The sequence below is a fragment of the Lygodium microphyllum genome, chromosome 14 (genome assembly GCF_053477565.2).
Source record: "Lygodium microphyllum isolate KBCC chromosome 14, Lygodium_microphyllum_v1.1.10, whole genome shotgun sequence".
Lineage (NCBI taxonomy): Eukaryota > Viridiplantae > Streptophyta > Polypodiopsida > Schizaeales > Lygodiaceae > Lygodium > Lygodium microphyllum.
Genome location: NC_141148.1, coordinates 29633542 through 29652956, shown reverse-complemented (window position 1 = coordinate 29652956; position 19415 = coordinate 29633542).

Sequence of the window (19415 nt, the reverse complement as noted above, 5' to 3'; positions counted from 1 at the left end):
ATAAAAGTTGTTTTCAACTTGTCCTCTTCTGCAATTGCCATCTGGTTATATCCTGCAAAGCAATCCATAAACAAATATATCTCCCTACCCGCTAATTGATCCAAAATCTGGTCAATAAATGGCAACGGGTAGTAGTCCTTAACTGTCTGCTTATTCAGCTCCCTAAAGTCTACACATAATCGGATTTGATTATTCTTCTTCTTTCTGATCACAACTGGCGAACACCATTCCGTGTGTTGCACAGAAAAAATCAAACCTGCTTTCCGAAGCTTCTGTAACTCTTCAAACAGCCCGTCCCTCAGTTCGAAAGGCATAGGCCTTACTTTCTGTCGTACAGGATGACTGTCCTCTTTCAACGGAATTGTATGAACAGCAAGACTAGGAGGAATGCCTCTCAGCTCATCATAACTCCAGGCAAAGATATCACAGAATTCCTGAATCAAGGCCACGTAGTCCTTCCTTTCTGCTGTGCTGAGCATAGAACCTAATTTGATTGGCCGTGAATCATCAGGCATACCAAGGTCTAGCTCGATAACATCTGCATCTCTTGTACGATCTTGGCCCTCTATCGGCTCGTTCAAAGTGATCTGATAGATGTCTTCCGTGGTGGATCCCTCTTTGGACTCATCACTCGATGATATCTCACTGGCAGATAAATCTTCTAATGTCTCCAATTCTGTAGAAGATAGAGGAGCTCTCTCACTCTACGGAGACTCAGGATAAGCATCAACCACCACACACTGGGCACCTCTGCCGAATATTAGTCGACCGGCGGGTATATCTACTTGGCAGTCCGCTTGCAAGATCCAAGGTCGTCCGAGTAATACTTGGTAACTTGGACAGCCTGCAAAACGAATCACCCTAAAGTCCAACAGGCATTCTACATTTGCAACAGTGACATGGACCTTAGTAATGCAGCCTTCCGGCTGTCTCAAACTATCATCTGCCATTCTGAGAATTGTGGAGGTATCTTTCTGGATCGCAAGACCCAACCTTTCCATCAATTCAGAACTCATAATGTTAACAGATGATCCCGTGTCGACAATGGCATAATCTACTAATATCCCATCGACATAGGCTGCAACCCTTGGGCAATGCTTCTCAGCATGCTCGAACCAGTCATCACCAACTCGCGCAATACCCAAAGGTTCTACGATATACCCGGTACGTAGGATTTTTCTAAATTCCTTGCGTACTCCTGGGGAAAGCTTAATAAGCTGTAAGAGGTTCACATCCGGCTTGACTTCGCAAAGAGAGCTCGCCAAATCGAATTCATGATAGTTCGATAGAGCTTGCTTTTCACGCCAAACCATCCGCTCTTTAGGTCGCTGAACCGGCTTTATTGCCTCTTTCTTAACTTTCACCTTCTTCTTTGGTGGTTCCTTATTGGGTTTACTCTCCACGGGCTTCAAAGATCCCCCTTCCATGGCAGGATCTAAAACTTGCGTTCCTTTGTTGCCTTGTTTAGGGTTTTCATCGACAGGCTTATCCTTGTCGGCTTCTCTACCCTTTTGACATCTTGTAAGAACAGCTCGCTGATTAGAGGTTTCAACGTCATTAACGCGTACAGCCTCAATCAAACTAACGTAGCTCCTCCACTATAGTCTTTGGTCGTTGAAGTATTTGTTTAGGCCTGTCTTCTCGCTGGGAATCATTTCCTTGGGCACGATGATTAACAGGCCCTGGTTGCCGACTACCTCGCTGGAGGGAACTGATCTTACTCCAGCAAGTAGCTACTAAATGGCCGGATTTTCCACAAATGTCGCACTTAACATTTGGGCAATTTCTTGGATAGTGCTGCCCACCACACCATTTGCAACTAAACCTCGAAGGTGCATCCTCATATGGGTATCTACTTCCTATCAAATTTTGTTGTTTTTTAAGGAAGTTAACATCAACGGCTATTTGCCGATATTGCTCCGTAATCATATCGGTATAATGCTTCATCATGTCCTTAACCTTGCCAAGAACATTGGAAGCACTCGACTCATAGCCTTGGTCATTACCATGTCATTCCATCGGCCTAACAATTCGATTAGGCACTGGTTGTTGAGCCACAGGCATGGTATTAGAATTGACCGCTTGCCCCCCACCATTTGGAGCCATTTGACTGCCCGTAGGCATCGACATGCTAGGGGGAGCTGGTAATAAAGGGACATTCTGCATCATGTTCCCTCTCCCATTAGGGTTAGCCATCGCTATCCCTTGGCCACTACTGCCATTGGCCATCGCCACATTGTTTCCCAATACTAAACCCATATTCGAAAGCATAGGCTGCTTGTAGCTGGGATTCCACCTCTTGTGCTCGTGTAATGGCAGTATTTATATCCCCCAAGGGGACATTACTCAACTGCAATTGGATATTAAAGTCCAAACCATGTAGGAAATATTGCAATTGGGCAGCTGCGGGGATAGGAATAGAGGTGTCCAACTTACGAAAAGCCTCTTTTATTTTCTTCGCATAAGCACGAATATCCTCGTGTGGTTCTTGGCGGGTCACGTTGAGTACACGCAACCAATATTGCCCACCCCTTTCAAGGGCAAACTCCCTTCGAAAAGTTCCATAAAATGCATGAATATTCAATATGGTTCCGGCTTCTAAACCATGATACCATATAGCGGCTCTTCCTTTGAGAGTCATATTGAAGAACATCATTAAATGTCCTTCTTCTTGAATGCGACAGTTAAACATCAGCTTTTGAAACTCCCTAATGTGGAGTTCCGCATCTTCCTCCACTAACCCATTAAAAATGGGTAGCGGGTAACCTAGCGCCGGAAAATCTGTCGTTCCTGCTGGAATTGCAATAGGTTGCACCATGACGAGGATTGGATTTGCACTAGGAATAAGGGATGGTGGGGTTACACCTCCCGCACTTGATGTAGACTGGCTTATGGAAGAAAGGGGACCACTAGAGCTTCCACCTTCTCCTAACTTACTGCTTTTGGCCCCGAGACCACTAGATCCACTCCCTCGTAAGGGTTCAGTACCGCTACGCTTAGGGGAATATCTCCTAAAAATTTCAGCACGTCGCCTAGCTCTTTCGTCTCTCTCTTGCTTTTGGATTTCTGCTAGACGATGCTTATCGCTAAATAACGGATCAATCTCAGTATCCTTTGGCATAAACTGCAAGTTGGTCCCTAGACAACCAGGATTCGAGGACCGCCACTTTTAAGCGGCTCCTGGCAAACGCACCACTGATGGAACCTAGAACGGGCCGGCACTGGCTCGTGTACTAGTCGGACCTCTATCTCACGCGCTCAACAACCCCACGGCCTCGCGGCCAGGAGCGCTGATGACACATGCATTGCCTTCCTAGACATCTTGCGTTTGTATTACGTCATTTGTAGTCCACTCTTCTCTCACCCACTACTCCTTAGAGGGAGTCCCTTACACATTGCCTAATGGCACGAAGCACAGTCATAGGGGGTCCTCTAACGGCTGAATGCCGCCACCCCTCTGCGACTCTCCTACACCTTAGGGATTGGCCCCTCGATGTGTCGCTCAACATATAAACATTTCGCACAAAATCCACTCAAGGTACCATTTAATCGTATATAGGAATGTACCATTGTCCTTACTTCTCTTTCCCCTAGACCCCACGACTAGCCTATGGCTTAGGGTGTCCTATCTCTCACTCAACGTGGGTCAAGGTCCTAATGAAAACAATTGCTGTGCATCCAAGATTTCTGATACCTTTAAATATTTCCATGATTTATGCATATTGTGGATGTCAAGTGCTCAAACAATTATAAAATCAATATTGTGCACATGTGGAAAACATCCTTTCAATGATTTTCAACTATCGTTCTTATGCGGCGTTGCACGAACCTAGCACCAAGGAAACCCTCGTGCTACTAGGCTCTCATTCTATAATTATTCACCGACCTATATGGCATGCAAACAAAAAAAACAGCAATCTTTTCATCATTTTACTCCACATTTAGACACATTTTAACCACTCTACCCTCCCATCGATCAAATGTTGTATTGTTGCATAGATTTATAAGGAATTTTGCCATCATTTTATGTGTAAAAAGCGGAAAAAACACACTAGAACAAGAAGGTAGGGTTGAATTGAGGCAAATACTCATGCTTCAGTCCCCACAAACATTCACAAACATTTTTCTTAATTTTCATTAATTTTCCGCACCCAAAATGCATTTTTTCCCTATTTTTAGTGATTTTCCTCTATTTTCCTTATATTTTCCCTTATTTTCTACATTATTTAATTACCAAAAATTCAAAATAGGTTATGGGCTATGGCCCTTAGTTCCTTCTTGCAGAAAAATGAAAATTTAGTTGGTGTTCCTATTCATTTTTTCATTTTTATGTCCCAAAACCATCATTTTCCCTTGATTTTCCATATTTTACATGTTTATGTATTATTTTGAGCCACAAGATGCATATTTTTCTGATTTTCTGATTATGATCAACAAGTAATCATGGAAAACAGCAACATAAACAATTTTTAGCCCACATGAACAACATTTTATCAATCAAAAGCCATGAAATCTCAAATTTCCTTTGAAAAAATTGAAATACCGCTTATTTGCGTGTTTCGGGTTTCATGTCCATGGCTGCAAATTTGAAAATCAGCAGCACTTCATGCTCATGATGATCACAAATCACCATTTCCAGCCCGTGGAGCAATCCGATCCATGCCGGACAAGCCTCCATCATTCTTTCTTCTTCCTTCCTCTTTCCACATGAATTTACCCTTAGAAGAGAGAGAGGGAGGAGAGAGAAAGACTAGATTTCCATCTCAGCATTCAGGCCATCAATTGAGGAGCGAAGGACGGTGAAATGATCAGCAGGGAAGGAGAAGATCGGGCCCATGATCAGTTGTATAGGTTATTTGCAGGCTGTCATCTCCCTCTCCATCTTCTTGGCGCATTTTTCGGCGCCATCCTGCGGGCTCTCTTCCCATGATTTCTTCACCTTCTTTTCCACCTTTCTTTCAAGTGACATTTAAAATTGGGCTCCCAAAGGTCATGCCCACTTTGGCCACTCTAATGTCCACCTCTTCGCATCTTGACCAATTTCTTGGCCATTTCCCCGTCCGGACTCAGAATTGAGCTCTGAAAAATCCTGGGCGTCCGGCTTGGCATCCCGCATTGGCCGGTAGCTCGTGTCAACCTGCATGACTGTCTAAAAAATTATGAAAAATCAACAAGTGTCACTCAGGCACCTTTAAAGCACTTTGGTGCTTAAAATCGCCCTAGATCGAGCCACCGCCTTTGACGGTGAATATTTTTCCCTTGATATTCATACTTTTTAGCTATTTTTAAGCACTTTCCGGCACCAAAATTCCGCTCTCAATCTTCAAAGTGAAGCATGATCAATTCTATATTGCCTAGCATCTTTGCACATTGCATAATAATAGGCCAAATGAAACATTCCCATTAATTTAAGAGATCAAGAGAAAAACTGATCCAAAAGCTTAAAGAAAAGAAAAGTTGAAGTGCAATGAAAACCTTCCCAAATAGCATGGAAAAAAGTGTATTGGTTGTTTAAGGATTCCAAACTCTAATGAGATGAGATAAAAAAGCATATTGTACTTTTGTTGAACTATAATATCAAAAGTTATGGTGGCAAGAAATAATAATTAAGCATAACATTTGTATGATCCAGCTAGCTCCAAGTTCCCAAATGCAGGAAAGAATGAAAAGTATAACTTTTTTCTAGCAGATATGGCCAAGACCATAGATCCTATTTACATACCATTGGTGCAAATGCATTGCAATCATGGCTTTTAGGTGTGTCCATAAAACCATGTCTCAAAGTAGTTTGAGAGGGGTCCACATACATGTGAAAAGAGTTACATGTTTCTTCAAGTGACTAGTTTCCACGGGGCCCAAAAAAATCAACAACATATAAAAAATATCATTGTTGGGAGAGTCATATTTAATCCCCTATCACATCAACAAATAATGAATTGGAGTACATTTCTAAGATTTTTGTATAAGGGTGTGGGACCATGCCCTTGTTCGTTGGATTTTGTGAATTCCCTTGAATGAGGGTGTGTCGTTATGCTCTCATTTGGGGAAGTTTCTTTTCTCCCCTATATCAAGGTGTGGTGTGATGCCCTCATTCAAGGGAGGTTTAGAAGTCTCCTCTCTATTAGGGTGTGGTGTGATGCCCTCTGATGCCCTCAGCCAAGGGAGGTTTAGAAGTCCCCTACATGAGGGCATGGCACCACACCCTCTATTAGAATGTGGTGTGATGACCTCATTCAAGGGAGGTTTAGAAGTCTCCTGCATGAGGGCATGGCACCACACCCTCATTCACTTATGCTCTCATTTAGGAAAGTTTCTTTTCTCCCCTTTATCAGGGTGTGATGCGATGCCCTCATTCAAGGGAGTTTTGTTAGATATGATCAATGCCCCACCCTCATTAGGTGCCACCAATGATCCATGGTGCTCAAAGTTGTAAGGCCCCCATTTATGAGGAGAAGCCAAATGTGAGGACATTGGTTAAGTCGTGACTTGTATATTAGATGAGGTCTATGTGACCGGATGGCAAAAAGGTGACCATTGTGGGTCTAATCTTTGGGTTAGATGGAGTGGTTAAGCTGGTAGCAACTCGAGGCACATTACATCGAGTTGCGGGGTAAGGGAGTTAAAAGGGGCCCCTATTTTGGGGTTCGAGAGCCACGGAAGCGGCCCCGGGCTGCCCGATGGTAAAGGGAATATTCCCTAGCCAACTAGTGGAGGCTCATATGGTAGGTGGATCAGGCCCACCTAACAGCCTTCGCAGGCTATAAAAGCTAAACCCCTTCACAGCTATCAATCACTCATCTTTCACCCAGTCAGAGTTGTTGTTCCAGCTAGCCTTAAGCTCTTTACCTATCTTCTATCTAGATCGCTATCTAAGCTTCACACAGTGAAAGTGCATGGGTGGACAGAGCCATCTTTGTATCAGTTGTTTGGAGCTAAAGAATTTAATGATTCTCCTCTTATCTGTTGTATACTCTCTATCTCTTTCTCAGATTCTGTTCACTGCGTCGTGTAATTTTTACATGGTATCAGAGCCCAGGGGACTCTAGAGATTGGAGAGTGTGCAAGAGGCAAAGTCTTCAACAACAAAGAGAAACTATGTCAACTTCTGGAAGCAGTTCTGGTGCATCAGAAGGCGGTGTAGGAGGTGGTGTTGCTGTACCGACTATTCAAATACTGAGGATTCGTCCACCAACCTTCAGCGAAGGCAAGTTAGATGGTACAAACTACACCTTATGGAAGTTCAAAATTACAACTATCCTTGATTCTTATGAGCTTCTGGAGACTGTGCTGGGGACTGACGTAGAACCACAGCCTACCCCCGACCCATCAAACTCTAGTGTGATGATTCCTCCGAATGCAGATCTTCTACGAGCTTGGAAACGAAGGAATGCAGATGCATTGTGTGCCTTAGTTTTAGTTACAAGCTGTTCTGACAGTGTTCTGACTTTGATTTAGCATACAACCAAAGCATCAGAGGCTTGGAATGTACTAAGGAGTCAGTATGAAACATGAAACCAAACAAGGATTCAAAACTTGGAGAATCAACTAGCAGCAGAGAAGTTTGCTGAAGGAGAGACGGTTGAAGCATTCATCACTCGGATTAAGAATCTACGCGACCAGATGGCTGGGGCTAGGATACAAAAGACTAGCGAAGAGCTAGCTCAGAGGTGTCTTTGGATTTGTCCACAAAAGTTTGATGGACTAGTAACTGCCCTTAATACTCAGGTGAGACCTCAAGCTTTGACTTTTGAGGAGTTTTGTGCATTATTGATGGAGGAGGAGTTGAGGCTGAAAGCCCGAGAAGGAAGCAACAATGAAGATGATGCATTCTCTGCCAATGCAAAAGCCAAAGGTGGTTCCTCCACAAAAAATGATGGTAATATAAAGAAGAAGGGCGGCAAGAAGAAGTTTCAAGGAGAGTGCTTCTACTGCAAGAAGAAAGGACATGCAATTGCAGATTGTCGTGTCAAGAGGGCAGATGAAAAGAATAGTACCCTTAAAAGTAAAGGGAAAGAGACAGCCAATACAGCTGAAGCAGAGTTGGAATTATTCATGGCGATCATTGAGGAAGTGTGGTCCTCGGCGCAAGAAGAATCTTCCACTGACTCATGGGTGTTGGATAGTGGGGCCTCCCGTCACATGACCAACAAGAAAGGTCTATACAGTTCTATGCAGCCTCTACAAGAATCCATCACTGTGACGGTTGGAAATGATGCTAAATGCCCTGCTGCAGGCACAGGTACTATTTCTTCTGTTGCTGCAAATGGTGAAGTAAAAAAGGTTTCAAATGTGTTGTATGTTCCCGAAATCAGGAGAAATCTATTATCAGTTGCTACCATAACTGATCTTGGTCAAGAAGTGAGGTTCAAGAAGACAGGTGCAGAAATTCTTGATAGTGCTGGCACAATTGTTGGCAAAGGAGAAAGAAGGAACAACCTATATGAGCTAAGTGTTCTTACAGCCACCGCTGGAGTGGGTACAAGTAAGCTTTGGCATGAAAGGTTTGGACACATCGGATTTGCAGTGTTGAAGGAGATGCAAAAGCAAGGTATGGTTGCTCACCTACCTACAATAACTGAATTGAAGGAACGATGTGAAGCTTGTATGATGGGCAAGCAACAGAGAAAGGCATTTCCACAAGGAAGTAGGAATAGAGCACAGGCTCCTCTAGAGTTGGTGCATGCTGACTTGTGTGGTAAGATGCCTACACAGGCATTGGGGGGGGGTCTTCTTTTTTTATGTTGATTGTCGACGACTACAGTAGGAAGATATGGGTGTACTTCCTTCATGATAAGGCTCAAGCTTTTGGTAAGTTTAAAGAATGGCTAAAACTTGTTGAGAATGAAACAGGGAAAAGTGTGAAGAAATTTAGAACAGATGGTGGTGGTGAGTTCAACCCAAAGGAGTTTGAAAACTTTTGCAAGAGCAAAGGGATCAAGCGTCAATTGACGACGCCTCACACACCTCAGCAGAACAGTGTTGTGGAATGCAGGAATCGCACCATTGTGGAGATGGTAAGATGCATGCTAAAGGGAAAGGGATTGCCTAACCATTTTTGGGCTGAAGCTGTTAATACTGCAGTCTACATTCTAAATCGGAGCTACACAAAGGCTCTCAAGGAAAAAACACCTCATGAGGCTTACACTGGTAAGAAACCATCTATCTCACATTTCAAAATTTTTGGATGTGAATGTTATGCACTTGTTCCAGATGAGAAGAGAAACAAGTTAAAACCAAAAAGCAGAAAATGTATCTTCTTGGGTTATAGTGATGAGCAGAAGGCTTACAAATTATATGACCAAGAGGCAAAGAAGATCATCACGAGCCGTGATGTGGTGTTCAAGGAGGAGCCGCATACAATGGAGGAGGAGAAGGCAAGTTCTTCCACTTTATCATCAAGCGAAGAAGTAGTCCACTATGAACTTGTCCCAAGAGTTGTTCCTATCCTTAAAGAGGAGAAAGCATAATCTTTAGATGATGAGGAAAAAGTTCACCAACCTGACATCATCATCCACTGGAAAAGCCATTGCCGTGCTGGGTGAAGTAGCTCTATGACCACAATAATCCTATGCCTGTATCTGTTGAGGAGAAGGCAAATGGACCAAGGAGGTCTCAGAGAATAGAGGAGCAAAGGAGGGCTTCTGCTCACATAGTCAATATGGCCTTGATGGTTGAGATTATGAGAGAAGTAAAGGAGCCAACTGACTTAGAAGAAGCACTTGCAGATCCATCATGGAAGGCTGCTATGCAAGCAGAGTATGACAGCATAATGAAGAATGACACTTGGGAGCTAGTGGATCGACCAGCAAAGCGGAAGGTTATTCGCACCAAGTGGATCTGGAAGGTAAAGTACAAGGCTGATGGTACCTTAGAAAAGTACAAAGCTAGACTGGTTACCCAAGGATTTTCACAAGTTGAAGGGTTTGATTTTCAAGAGTCATTTGCCCCAACTGCCAGAATGACCACTATTCGCACGGTACTTGCAATGGCTGCCACAAGAAGTGGCCAGTGTACCAAATGGATATTAAGTCAGCGTTCTTAAATGGTGACCTCAAGGAGGAGGTGTACATGGCTCAGCCACCAGGGTTTGAGGCCCCCCATTCTAAGAACAAAGTGTGTAAGCTGAAGAAGGCATTGTATGGGCTGAAACAAGCCCCCAGAGCATGCTACCAGCGGGAATAGATAAGTTCTTTTTAAACCTAAACTTCAAAAGATGTGCCTCAGATGCTAACTTGTATGTTTATAAGGATGGTAAAAAGTCTGTAGTGATTGTCCTATATGTGGACGACCTTCTTATTACAGGTGACTATGAAGATATGATCAACCAAACTCGAAAGGCTTTGAGTTCTGAGTTTGAAATGACAGACTTGGGCTTGATGCACTATTGTTTGGGGATTGAAGTCTGGCAAGAGCCAGGAAAGATCTTCATCTCTCAGAAGAAGTATGCATGGGAGATCTTGAAGGCATTTGGCATGACCGAGTGCAAGGAGATAGCTACACCTATGGAGGTGAATGCAAAGTTATACGTCGAGGATACATCAGCACTAGCAGACATTGGGAGGTATAGGAGGTTGGTCGGCAGTCTGATCTACTTGTGTAACACAAGACCAAATATCAGTTTTGTTGTTGGTGTTTTGAGCAGGTTCTCAAACAAACCTCATGAGAGTCATTGGAAGGCTGGGATGCGGGTGCTCAGATACTTGAAGGAAACTCTTGACTATGGTATCACATACAATTTCGGAACTTCTCTTGTGGGGAACTGTGACTCAGATTGAGCAGGAGACAGTGATTCCAGGAAGTCTATTTCTGGTTATTGTTTCTCTTTGGGTTCAAGAATTTTCTCTTGGATTAGTAAGAAGCAGCCACAATAGTGGCATTATCTTCTACCGAAGCATAGTAAAAGGCAGCTTATTTTGCTGCATGTGAAGCTGTATGGTTGAGAAAGATTCTATGGCATATGGGAGTGCAGGATGAAGAACCAACTGTACTGAGATGTGACAATCAAAGTTGCATCGCCATTGCCAAAAATCCAGTGTTTCATGCATGCACCAAACATATAGAGATCCAATATCACTATGTGCATGATTTGATGGAGGATGGGATAGTGGAACTAGTCTACTGTCCAACAGAGGAGAATGGAGTAGATATCTTCACCAAAGTACTTACGAAGGATTTGCTTCAAGTTCATCTTCAGAGACTCGGCATTGGGTTGAGGAGATACTTCACCTATGGGTGGACATTGAGGGGGGGTGTTAAATATGATCAATGCCCCACCCTCATTAGGTGCCACCAATGATCCATAGTGCTCAAAGTTGTAAGGCGCCCATTATGAGGAGAAGCCAAATGTGAGCCCGGACATTGGTTAAGTCCTGACTTGTATATCAAACGAGGTCTATGTGATCGGATGGCAAAAAGGTGACCGTTGTGGGCCTAATCTTTGGGTTAGACGCAGTGGTTAAGCTGCTAGCAACTCAAGGCACATTACATCGAGTTGCGGGATAATGGAGTTAAAAGGGGCTCCTATTTTGGGGTCCGGGGGCTGCGGAAGTGGCCCCTGGATGGGGGGGTTCGGGGGTAGCACCCCCGGCCCGATGGTAAAGAGAATATTCCTTGGAATATTCCCTGGCCGACTAGTGGAGGCTCATATGGTAGGTCGGTCAAGCCAACCTAACGGCCTTCACGGGCTATAAAAGCTAACCCCCTTCACAGCCATCAATCACTCATCTTTCACCCAGTCAGAGTTGCTGTTCCAGCTAGCCTTAAGCTCTTCACCTATCTTCTGTCTAGATCGCCATCTAAGCTTCACATAGTGGAAGGGCACGGGTGGACAGAGCCATCTTTGTATCAGTTGTTTGGAGCTAAAGAATTTACTGATTCTCCTCTTATCTGTTGTGTACTCTTTATCTCTTTCTCAGATTCTGTTTGCTACGCCGTTTAATTTTTACAAGTTTTTGAAGTCACTTGCATGAGGACATGGCACCATACCCTCATTCACGAGATGTTTAGAACTCCTCCCCAATGAGGGCGTAGCAACACTCCCTCATTCCTTGCAGTTTTACAACTCCCTTTAAGTAGGTGTAGCACCTTGCCCTCCTTTGAAGAAGTTCTAAAATCCCCTAAAATGAGGACATGGTGTGATAGAGAGAGATAGATAAAAGAATAATAGGAAGAAGAGAGAAATAGAAAAAGAAGAGCAATAAAAATAAAAAGATATAGAAAAAAGATCCTAAGAGAGAATGTGTACGTATGTGTACACATGCACATGTGTTTAGCCCTTTAAAGTTAGTAGGCCTCTTCAAGTTTTAGTAGTGAGACTTCTTATGCCACTATTTTTTCACCACATGTATGAGCATTAAATACCTCATAATATAGAAGTTTTTTGAGGTGGTTTCTAGATTTTTGCTCAATTTTTGGGAAAACTGGCAATTGTTGGATTTTCTCTCTCAAAATCTTCTACCATTATGAATAACATCACTCGATGCGTAGACACGTGACATAGTCATAGAATCTTACTATCATACATGGTCTCATTAAGAAGGAATCCACCATATATATTCCATTGAATCAAATCTCTCTCTCTCTCTCTCTCTCTCTCTCTCTCTCTCTCTCTCTCTTTCTCTCTCTCCACACACACACTCATGTGTACATGCATCAAAATATCAAAATAGAAATTGGGAGAAAGAAAGAGAGGAAGGGAGGTTATCTCAATGGACATTATGTCAAGATTGTGGGAGAGAAGGAAGGAGTCTCACTTGTAGCTTTCTCACTTATACAATGGGGGAATACACACAAAGGTGGAGGCTGAAAAATAGTTTTCCTCTTCTTAGTTGTGTAAGCCAAAAAGAACACTCGTACAGAGAAATAGAAGAACCCCATATATGGCTCTCAAACCAAACTCAACTAACTAAGGTGGCATACTAACTGAGGCACGAACTAGAGTAGATAAGGATAGCTGTCATCTAGCTATTATTCATGGGCAGTGTACCAACCGCATCTGCAGCTAACAAGTCGGTGACATAAATGCACAATGGTCACCCTGGCATATCACGAGTGGAGCTCGATATCTCAACACTCCCCCGCGAGCTCAATCCCAATTCCTGCATACCAAGCAGGTCTCTGAACTTACGCAGCTTCTCTGCGCCCAATGCCTTCGTAAATATGTCAACTACCTGATCCTCTGTGCTAACATAAACTAGATCAATAAGACCTAGTAAAACCCTCTCCCACACATAGTGATAATGCACCTCAATGTGCTTTGTTTTAGCATGATAGACTGGGTTATTTGCCAAGTGTATACTACTCATGTTGTCACAATAAATGACAAATGGCCCATCTGTAGGCTGATGCATATCATAAAGTAGCTTGTGCAACCAAGCTACCTCACATGCAGCCATTGTTGCACCCATGTACTCAGCCTCTGTGCTCGACAAAGCAACTGTAAGCTGTTTCTTGCTACTCCAAGTGACTGCAGCACTCCCAAAAGAGAACACATATCCACTGGTAGATCGTCTATCAGAAATACTACCAGCCCAATCAGCATCGGTGTATCCATGCAACTGTATCTAAACCCCAGTCTCATAAAATAGTCCATACTGCAATGTGGACTTCACATACCTGAGTATGCGTCTAGCCGCATCCAAATGCGGTTTCCTTGGAGCCTGCATAAACTGACTTACCAATCCAACATCATAGCTCAAATCTGGCCTGGTAATAGTCATATAAATCAAACTTCCTACTATGCATCTGTACATAGTAGGGTCTTCCAGAAGCTCACCTGCATCTGCGCTCAGCTTTACATTCTGCTCCAAAGGAACTAAAATAGGCTTACAGCCTGTCATCCCATATTTGGACAGTATGTCCGATCCATACTGCCTCTGCAAGAGCCATATCCCACTTGGTGATCTAATCACCTCAATGCCCAAGAAATAACGCAGCTCTCCCAAATCCTTCATCTCAAACTTCTGCTTCAATAGAATTTTCACATGAAGGATATCTTCATCATTATCACGTGTGATAATCAAATCATCAACATAAATAACTAGCAGCATAATACCTTTCTCTATTTTTCTCACATAAAGTGAGAAATCTGCCTTGGAAATCTGAAAGCCAATAGTGACAAGATACTGTCCTATCTTGTCAGACCATGCTCTAGGTGCTTGCTTCAAGCCATACAAGGCTTTCTTCAACTTGCAAACAAACTCAGGATGAACATCATGCACATAACCTGGTGGCTGCTCCATATAGACCTCTTCTTACAAATCACCATGCAAGAAGGCATTTTTTACATCCATCTAATGTAAAGATCATCCCTTTGATGCAACCATAGCAATGACTGCTCTTACTGTTGCCATCCTTGCAACCGGACTGAATGTTTCTTCATAATCAATGCCATACGTTTGTGCATACCCCTTGACTACTAATCTTGCCTTGTATCTGTTCACAGAACCATCTGCATTATGCTTCATCTTATAAACCCACTTACAACCAATTGCATTCTTATCTTTAGGCAAAGGTACCAATTCCCATGTAGCATTTTCTTCCAAAGCATCCATTTCTTCATCCATGGCTTTCTTCCATTTTTCTTTTTCCATGTCTTGCTCAAAAGAAGTGGGTTCTGGTTCATGTATCACTTTGACTATATAGGCATAGTGAATGGATGTAAATCCATCATATTTCAGCCTATCCACAGGATACCTAGCTCTGGTAGACCTGCGCTAAGTAGGCTCACTTCCAGGTACTCTTAAAACATCCCTGGTATTCCTTACTCCAAGTGTAATAATAGAAGGAATACCCAACTCATCATCAATGCTCTGTTCTGAGCCACTGGATTCACCATCCACATAAGAGTGACCTACATTCACATCAAACATGGGCTGATCTACCTTCTCTTTTCCTTTTCGTGATACCTGCATACCACTATCTGCATTGCTTTGAGAAGATTCTCATGTCTCAATCTACCTGTCCATGGCGAAGAACATGAACTAGTGCTAGAGGACACTCCAGTGACCTGCATTCACATCAAACATGGGCTGATCTACCTTCTCTTTTCCTTTTTGTGATACATGCATACGACTATCTACATTGCTTTGAGAAGATTCTCCTGTCTCAATCTGCCTATCCATGGCGAAGAATGTGAACCACTGCTAGAGGACACTCCAGGTCCACTAATATCTTGTGACTGCTGCTGTGAATTCTGTGCAGCATTACCATTTTGTGCATCTACATTATCAATCACATTTACTGGTTTATACGAGCTACTCATCTCATCAAAAACAACATCTCTGCTCACTGTAAACTTACGAGTAGAGGGGTTATAGCATCTATACCCTTTCTGCTGTGCAGAGAGTAACCAATAAAGATGCACTTCTCAGCTTTTGGATCCAACTTGGATCTCAACTCATCTCCCACATGAACATAGGCAATGCAACAAAAAATTTTCAAATAAGAAATATCTGGTTTCCTACCAGCATACCTCTCCTCTGGAGTCATGCCATGTATTGCTGCAGTGGGGGTCTTGTTCACTATGTAGACTGTTGTAGCAATTGCCTCAGCCTAGTAAAAATCTAGTAGGTCTTTTTCATTGAGCATGGCACGAGATACCTCTCCAATATGCCTGTTTTTTCTTTTTGCAATTCCATTTTGTTGTGGGGTATGACTATATGAATATTGCTACTTTATGTCATACTCCTGCAAGAACCTTGCAAACTCATTTGAGAGGTATTCTCCCCCTCCATCTGACCTTAGGCATTTTATTTGCAGCCACGTTTCTTTTTCAACCATAGCTTTAAGAGTTTTGAAATGCCCAAACACTTTACTTTTCTTTTTCATAAAATACATCCAAACTTTTTTGCTAGTCATCAATAAAAGTGACAAAATAATGACAGCCTCCAATAGATGCAGCTTTAGTAGTCCACATATCAGAGTGGATTAATTCCAATGGCTTCTTACTCTCTTGAACATGTCTAGGAAATGGTTTCCTTTCCTGTTTTCCAAATTGACAGGCTTCACATACCTTATGCATTTCTGCAACCTTGAATTTAGGCAATCCTACAACAATATTTTGGGCCTGCATTGATTTAAGTCGCTGTACATTAACATGACCAACACGTTTATGCCAGATATCAATATCTGCAACTACACTGGTCCCATGTGCAAACATTGCTGTACTCAATTCAAGCATGTCTGCATCCAATGTAAACATTCTGCCCTTCTTCTTTCCTTTTGCTATCAAGCGACCTTTATTTTTCATATCCTCAACAAAGCATCTATGAGGATTAAATCTGACCTGCAAGCCTTGCTCAACCATTTGACCAACAGAAACCAGATTCTTGGTGATATTCGGAACATGAAATACATCTGACAGGTATTTCTTTTTTCCATCCTACATAGACAAATGAATTTTTCCAATCTGCAGTATCATCACCAGTCTCCACAAATCCTAGTTTTTCCATTTTCCTTGCATCCTGCATTCATTCTGCATGACCTGTCATGTGGTTTGACACACCTGAGTCAACATACCACACTTCGTTGCTTTCTTCTACACTTATCACAAAATTGTTCATGTGTTGCACCATAAACGAATGCTCATTTCTGTCTTCACCCTGTCTACTAGAAGATGCATAATTCCCTTGTTGCAATTTTTCATTCATGATGTCATTCTACTTTTTATAGCAGTCTTTAGCCATATGACCCATTTTACCACAGTAGTAGCATTCAACATTGCTGTTTGTATTTTGGCCTCTTTGCCATCCACCACGACCTCTTTGGCTCCCCCTGCCTCTAGAGTTACCACGTCCTCCTCCATAGGACTAGTTTTCTTGAGTTTGCTGCATATTCTAATTTCTACCATGGCCTCTTGATCGGCCTCCTCTACCTCTGCCTCTACCTCTTCCAGCATTTGAGTAGAAGATAGTTTCTTTTGAAGTTCCTCCTGAAGAAGATGCACCACCATTTCTCTGCTCCTTAGAAATTAGAAGAGCAATTAACTCCTCAAAATCAAGAAATCTTTCACGGACGGAAATGGATGTTCGGAACTGTGCATAATCCTTTCCTAGACCATTCAAGGTCACAAAAACTAAATCATCATCTTCCACTGGCAACCCAATGGAAGCAAGTGCATCTACAATCTTCTTCACCTTCATGTGGTAGTCATTGATGCTCATACTTTCTCTTTGCACATTGTGCAACTCTTGCTTGAGCTACATTTTTCTGGCTTGCGTATTTGTACTATACATTTTTGACAAAGTATCCCATGCCTCCTTTGGCGTACTTGCATCCTGAATATGCACAATCATAGAGTCTGAAATACTGATAGACAGCCAGTACATAACTTTTCTAGCTCTCTCATGCCATCCTTTAAATGCCTGCATTTGCTGTTGATTGGGAACATCAGGAAAAACTGGTTCTTCTTCATTTCCTGCAACAAATTTCCAATATCCTTTTCCCATAAGGAAATTCGTCATTCTAAACTTCCATGCTTGGAAGTTATTCTTGTCAAGATTTTCAATGACAATCTATAAAAGAGAATCAGACGCCATTACAAAACACCGCAAAGAATTCTGTCTCACTGCAAAAAAACACAGCTTCAATCTCACAAGGGCAAATCTGCAAAACTGACAAAAGTGGTATTTGACCACACAGTCACTTCCTAGTGACGATTTTGCATCAACAGGCAACAAGGATGATTCTGTAACTCCCAATGTCTCTGCGCACAGGCATACGATGCAATTTCTACAGTAACTTTTCATCAACCTGTAGAACAGTGGTCACACAGCAAAAAACATGGCTTTTTCCTGAGTGCCTGCAGAAAAAGGCCCCGAAATGGCCTCAAATCAAAAAAACAGGGCAACCAAGGGTTAAAGCCCCTCCGCGCAGCATATACTGCCCTCTTGCTACACCGCGCAGGGCGTTTCAATCTGAGACAATGCACTCTTGCACTTTCCGGCTGTGCTACCTGCAGAGACTTGCTTCCAAACTCAAAAGATGAAAGCAACATTGGTCCTCTTACCAGAACCTCCGCGAACTTGGTTTGCTTTCTTGAGCTCCTTACCACGAACTAGGCTCTCATACCATGTCAAGATTGTGGGAGAGAAGGAAGGAGTCTCACTTGTAGCTTTCTCACTCACACAATGTGGGAATACACACAAAGGTGGAGGCTGAAAAATAGTTTTCCTCTTCTTAGTTGTGTAAGCCAAAAAGAACACTCGTACAGAGAAATAGAAGAACCCTATATATGGGTCTCAAACCAAACTCAACTAACTAAGGTGGTATACTAACTGAGCTACGAACTAGAGTAGATAAGGATAGCTGTCATCTAGCTATTATTCATGGGCGGTGTACCAACCGCATCTGCAGCTAACAAGTCGGTGACATAAATGCACAACGGTCACCCTGGTATATCACGAGTGGAGCTCAATATCTCAACACATTGAAGTTGTAGAGAGCTTCAGGGTCCACATGGTGAATTAGCATTAAAGGTGCAAGGATGAAACAAGCTTATGAGAAATTGGCATGAAGGAGGAAAAAAACAAACTTATCGCAAATTATGTATAAAGTGTGGCATAAGCAATGTTGGATCACTAAAGGGACAAAAAATAGTTTGTAGTCATCATTCTTGGCTTCACACAAAAAAGCTTTAAAAACATCATTAATGATGTCAAAAAATTGTCACTTAATGATGCATGTATAGCATGCATACATGGAGTCTTATGTTATTTGATAAGACTATAGCTTCAGTGATGAAGGCTATCATCACATAGGTGACACTTGCAATTTGTTGATAAATCAGTCTCCCCATTAATAACCATATTTACATTTAGTAGTGACCTAACGCATTGTTGTAGATATTATAAAAGGCACTAATATGTAGCTAATAGCATGACTACAAGACTCCTTGATGCAGATTAATAGCCATCATTATTTACAAAATATTAAATCTAAGAAGCAATAGAGCAAACAACTTCCATCTTACAAGGATTGTTAGAATAATAAATTTGATTAGGATATCACAATAAATTCTCACCATAATCTTGGTAAGAGTTATAACATATAGTTAATGTAGACTAAGCTCCATTGGTCTTGAAAAGACTTGGTCATTTATGAAAGAATATGTTGTTTATTTCTGAAACATAAACTAACTATAGAGAGGTGTTGCATTTTCATGTTAATTCTCTATAAAAGTGAAGCTCATATTAATATTCGTCCACCTATCATTGTGTATAAATGTCATCAATATATTGTATAAGCACAAAGTGCATGTTCAATGTACAAAAATGCATCATCTTACCACCACAAGGGTATGTACATTTGGCTACCTGAGATCCTCTTAGACAAGCAAAGCATTATACCTTTGAGTCTGCCTCCATATCTACTAGGAACCATTTGTTACTCCCCTCCTTCACCATGAGCAGTTGGTT